Source organism: Lynx canadensis, chromosome A2, assembly GCF_007474595.2.
Source record: "Lynx canadensis isolate LIC74 chromosome A2, mLynCan4.pri.v2, whole genome shotgun sequence".
Taxonomy (NCBI): Eukaryota; Metazoa; Chordata; class Mammalia; order Carnivora; family Felidae; genus Lynx; species Lynx canadensis.
In genome coordinates this window covers 91,280,950-91,286,949 of record NC_044304.2, presented here as the reverse complement: position 1 = coordinate 91,286,949, position 6,000 = coordinate 91,280,950, and positions in this window count along the sequence as shown.

Sequence of the window (6,000 nt, the reverse complement as noted above, 5' to 3'; positions counted from 1 at the left end):
TGGCCCCTCTGCTCCGATAAACTGGAAGCACAGAGACTATGCTGACACAGACACCAGCTCGATTTTCCCATCTCCATTCAGGAAGTCAGGCAGCCTCATTACCTATTTATGCTCCAGCTATCTTCTGATACATCAGTCTCTCCATCATTTTGGCCATTAACTGCCCATTACTAGGCATTCATTTAAGGTCTGAACAAGAGACGCTTATTCGTATAATTTTGAAGTCAAAGCAGATCTTTAAGATCTTTAGTAGCCAGAGAACAATATAATATGTAGTCATATTGAGCTGTAATTAAATCTGAGTGCAAGAAACCCCAATGTTTGGATGCAACAAAATCAGCAGACAAAATGAGCAGACAAAAGATGAATCAGTCTTGAAAAATGGATACTCTTCCTGAATGAAAAAGGCTTGGGAGAAAGATGACAGGGCTTCCAGGCCCCACTAGTAACTTGATATTTGATTTAAGAGTGGAGTTATGAAAACTTTCTATACTTCATCTTGCTTCTCCCCAAATGTGAAAGGGTATTAATTATAGAATGCTGTGAGAAAAATGCTTTAAAATTTTTGTTTATGGACAAAGTATATAAAAGCTGGTTACAAAGAATAATCTAACTACTGAAAGCTAAACAAAAGACAGGTGAAAAAAAAAAGCAGAGGAGGGAAAATGAGTAGGTAGTTAAGCTATGACGTTATCAAATGAGTAAGTAGTGAGTTCAGCTCTAAATCAGATCATTTGAAAAGCAGCCTTGGAGAGAAGGGTTGTGTCTGCCAGCTGGTCACACTCTCTCCTGGAGGCAACATCGGAAAAAGGCCAAGTCCAAAGAATAAACTTAAGAATGGTGAATTCATCACATCAAGATTCACTTCACTCAGTTCTGGTATGTCAATGGACTTTTGTCTACTTGCTTGCTTAATTTCATCTTCTTTACAAAGACACTAGAGATGTCTGAGAGTTATGTCTCATTTCCACTAAAAGGCCAGCTCCAAGCGTCCAAAGAAAGCAGAATCAGAAGTAACACTGAACAAAATCCCATGATGAATACCCAGAACATAAGAATTCCATAACATTTCCTTTGAGAAACAAATTCTCATGGGATAAAAAGGGTTTTTCTCTCCTAGAACTAAAGACTGTAACTAAACATAACTCCAGAGGGCTTTCTGCTCACACAAAAACATAAAAACATAAACTTATACATACATATACTAAACTTTAAAAGGACCAGATTCCTCATTTGCCAACATATCTCAACTGTCCAAAAGTTTTCCAAGAACATAGTGAAGAAATAATCAAGTAAAATATCACAAGAACAAAGCTCCTGCTTTAGAGAAAAAAAAAAAAAAAAAAGACAGTAAGTCTCTAATGACAAAGATATTAGAAAGATGCTTTTTTTTTTTTTTTTTCCACAGAAACTTGGCAGGCCAGAAAGGAGTTGCGGGACATATTCAGTGTGCTGAATCAGAAAAATATGCAACCAAGAATTCTTTATCCAGCAATGCTGTCATTCAAAATAGAAGGAGAGATAAAAAGTTTCCCAGACAAACAAAAATTAAAGGAGTTTGTGACCACTAAACCAGCCTTGCAAGAAATTTTAAGGGGAACTTTCTAAGGGGAGAAAAGATGAAAATATATATATATCTATATATATATATCTATATATATAGATATATATATATACACCAAAATCAACAAAAGATTAGAAAGGACCAGAGAACATCACCAGAAACTCCAACTCCACAAGCATCATAATGGCAATAAATTCTTATCTTTCAGTGCTCACTCTAAACGTCAATGGACTCAATGCTCCAATCAAAAGGGTAACAGAATGGATAAGAAAACAAGATCCATCTATATGCTGTTTACAAGAGACCCACTTTAGACCTAAAGACACCTTCAGATTGAAAATAATGGGATGGAGAACCATCTATCATGCTAATGGTCAACAAAAGAAAGCTGGAGTAGCTATACTTAGATAACAGATATATTCAGAACATTTCATCCTAAAGCAGCAGAATATACATTCTTCTCCAGTGCACATGGAATGTTCTCCAGAATAGACCATATACTGGGACACAAATCAGCCCTAAGTAAGTACAAAAAGATCAAGATCATACCGTGCATATTTTCAGACCACAATGCTATGAAACTCGAAATCAACCACAAGAAAAAATTTGGAAAGGTAACAAATACTTGGAGACTGAAGAACATCCTACTAAAGAATGAATGGGCTAACCAAGCAGTTAAAGGGGAAACTAAAAAGTATATGGAAGTCAATGAAAATGATAACACCACAACCCAAAACCTCTGGGACGCAGCAAATGCAGTCATAAGAGGAAAGTATATAGCAATCCAGGCCTTCCTAAAGAAGGCAGAAATATCTCAGATACACAACCTAACCTTACACCTTAAGGAGCTGGAAAAGGAACAGCAAATAAAACCTAAAACCAGCAGAAGACAGGAAATAATAAGGATTAGAGCAGAAATGAATGCTATCGAAACCAAAAAACAGTAGAACAGATCAATGAAACCAGAAGCTGGTTCTTCGACAATATTAACAAAATTGATAAACCACTAGCCAGTGTGAGCAAAAAGATAAAGGAAAGGACCCAAATAAGTAAAATCAAGAATGAAAGAGGAGAGATCACAACCAACACAACAGAAATGAAAACAATAATAAGAGAATATTATGAGCAACTATATGCCAATAAAATGGGTAATCTTGAAGAAATGGACAAATTCCTAGAAACATACACACTACCAAAACTGAAACAGGAAGAAATAGAAAATTTGAACAGACCCATAACCAGTAAGGAAATTGAATTAGTAATCAAAAATCTGCCAAAAAACAAGAGTCCAGGGCCAGATGGCTTTCCAGGGGTTCTACAAAACATTTAAGGAAGAGTTAACACTTATTCTCTTGAAACTGTTCCAAAAAATAGAAATGGAAGGAAAACTTCCAAACTCTTTGTATGAAGACAGCATTACCCTGATTCTAAAACCAGACAGAGACCCCACTAAAAAGGAGAACTATAGACCAATTTCCCTGATGAACATGGATGCAAAAATCCTCAACAAGATATTAGCCAACTGGATGCAACAATACATTAAAAAAATTACTCACCACGATCAAGCGGGATTTATACCTGGGATACAGGGCTGTTTCAATATCCACAAAACAATTAACGTGATTCATCACATCAATAAAAGAAAGGACAAGAACCATATGATCCTCTCAATTGATGCAGAGAAAAAATTTGACAAAATACAGCATCCTTTCTTGATAAAAACCCTCAAGAAAGTAGTGATAGAAGGAGCATACCTCAAGATCATAAAAGCCATATATGAACGACCCAACACTAATATCATCCTCAATGAGGAAAAGCAGAGAGCTTTCCCCCTAAGGTCAGGAACAAGACAGGGATGTCCACTGTCACCACCGTTATTCAACATAGTACTGGAAGTCTTAGCCCCTGCAATCAGACAACACAAAGAAATAAAAGGCATCCAAATCGGCCAGGAGGAGGTCAAACTTTCACTCTTCACAGATGACATGATACTCTATATAGAAAACCCAAAGGATTCCACCAAAATACTGCTAGAATTGATTCATGAATTCAGCAAAGTTGCAGGATATAAAATCAATGCACAGAAATCAGTTGCATTCCTATACACCAACAATGAAGCGACAGAGAAATCAAGAAATCGATCCCGTTTACAGTTGCACACAAAAACATAAAATACCTAGGAATAAATCTAACCAAAGAGGTGAAAAATCTACACACTGAAAACTATAGAAAGCTTATGAAAGAAATTGAAGAAGACACAAAAAAAGATTCCATGCTCCTGGATAGGAAGAACAAATATTTTTAAAATGTCAATACTACCCAAAGCAATCTACAAATTCAATGCAATCCCTATCAAAGTAACACCAGCATTCTTCACAGAGTTAGAACAAATAACCCTAAAATTGGTATGGAACCAGAAAAGACCCCGAATAGCCAAAGCAATCTTGAAAACTAAAACCAAAGCAGGAGGTATCACAATCCCAGACTTCAAGCTATACTACAAAGCTGTAATCATCAAGACAGTATGGTACTGGCACAAGAACAGACACTCAGATCAATGAAACAGAACAGAGAACCCAGAAATGGACCCACAAACGTATGGCCAACTAATCTTTGACAAAGCAGAAAAGAATATCCAATGGAATAAAGACAGTCTCTTCAGCAAGTGGTGCTGGGAAAACTGGACAGGAACATGCAGAAAAATGAATTTGGACCACTTTCTTACACCATACACAAAAATAAACTCAAAATGGATGAAAGACCTCAATGTAAGACAGGAAGCCATCAAAATCTTCGAGGAGAAAGCAGGCAAAAACCTCTTTGATCTTGGACGCAGCAACTTCTTACTCAATAGGTCTCCAGAGGCAAGGGAAACAAAAGCAAAAATGAACTACTGGGACTTCATCAAAATAAAAAGCTTTTGCACAGTGAAGGAAACAAACAGCAAAACTAAAAGGAAACTGACAGAATAGGAGAAGCTATTTGCAAATGACATATCAGATAAAGGATTAGCATCCAAAATCTATAAAGAACTTATCAAACTCAATACCCAAAAACAAATAATCCAGTGAGGAAATGGGCAAAAGACATGAATAGACACATGTCCAAGGAAGACATCCAGATGGCCAACTGACACATGAAAAAATGCTCAACATCACTCATCATCAGGGAAACACAAATGAAAACCACAATGAGATACCACCTTACACCTGTCAGAATGGTTAACATTAACAACTCAGGCAACAACAGATGTTGGTAAGGATGAGGAGAAAGAGGATCTCTTTTGCATTGTTCTTGGGAATGCAAGCTGGTGCAGCCACTCTGGAAAACAGAATGCAGGTTCCTCAAAAAACTAAAAATAGAAAGAACTACCCCACAACCCAGCAATTGCACTACTAGGCATTTATCCACAGGATATAGGTATGCTGTTTTGAAGGGACACATGCACCCCCATGTTTATAGCAGCACTATCAACAATAGCCAAAGTATGGAAAGAGCCCAAATGTCCATCGATGGATGAATGGATAAAGAAGATGTGGTATATATATACAATGGAGTATTACTCAGCTATCAAAAAGAATGAAATCTTGCCATTTGCAACTACGTGGATGGAACCGGAGGGTATTATGCTAAGTGAAATTAGAGAAAGACAATCATATGACTTCACTCATATGAGGACGTTAAGAGACAAAACAGATGAACATAAGGGAAGGGAAACAAAAATAATATAAAAACAGGGAGGGGACAAAACAGAAGAGACTCATAAATATGGAGAACAAACTGAGGGTTGCTGGAGGGGTTGTGGGAGGGGGGATGGGCTAAATGGGTAAGGGGCATTAAGGAATCTACTCCTAAAATCATTGTTTCACTATATGCTAACTAATTTGGATGTAAATTTTTAAAAATAAATAAATTAATTAATTAATTAATTAATTAAAAAATTAAAAAAAAATTTTCAATATTGGTCACTCTGATGTATACCTGATACTTGTAGGCTATTGTATGTCAATTATACCTCAATAAAAAAATATTTTTCAGTTAAAAAAAAAGATGTTTTTTCACCTGTAACTTAACAGTCACCCACCAAGGGCTTTCTTTATTAGGACACCAAATGAGAGAATTCCAGAGATAAGAATTCCTGCAAAAATATTTCATTTTTTGGTGGTTTCTCAAATAGCTAGAATGAAGATTGGTATGAAGAACACACTAGTTATCTTACTCACCAGAACTATGAAGGAAAGGAACAAAGTCAAATTGTGTGAGAGAAAGAAAACATTACCAGCTATCTCTGAGGAAACCATGTCTCAAGACCATGGAATCTTTTTTTTTTTTTTTTTAATTTTTTTTCAACGTTTTTTTATTTATTTTTGGGACAGAGAGAGACAGAGCATGAACAGGGGAGGGGCAGAGAGAGAGGGAGACACAGAATCGGAAAC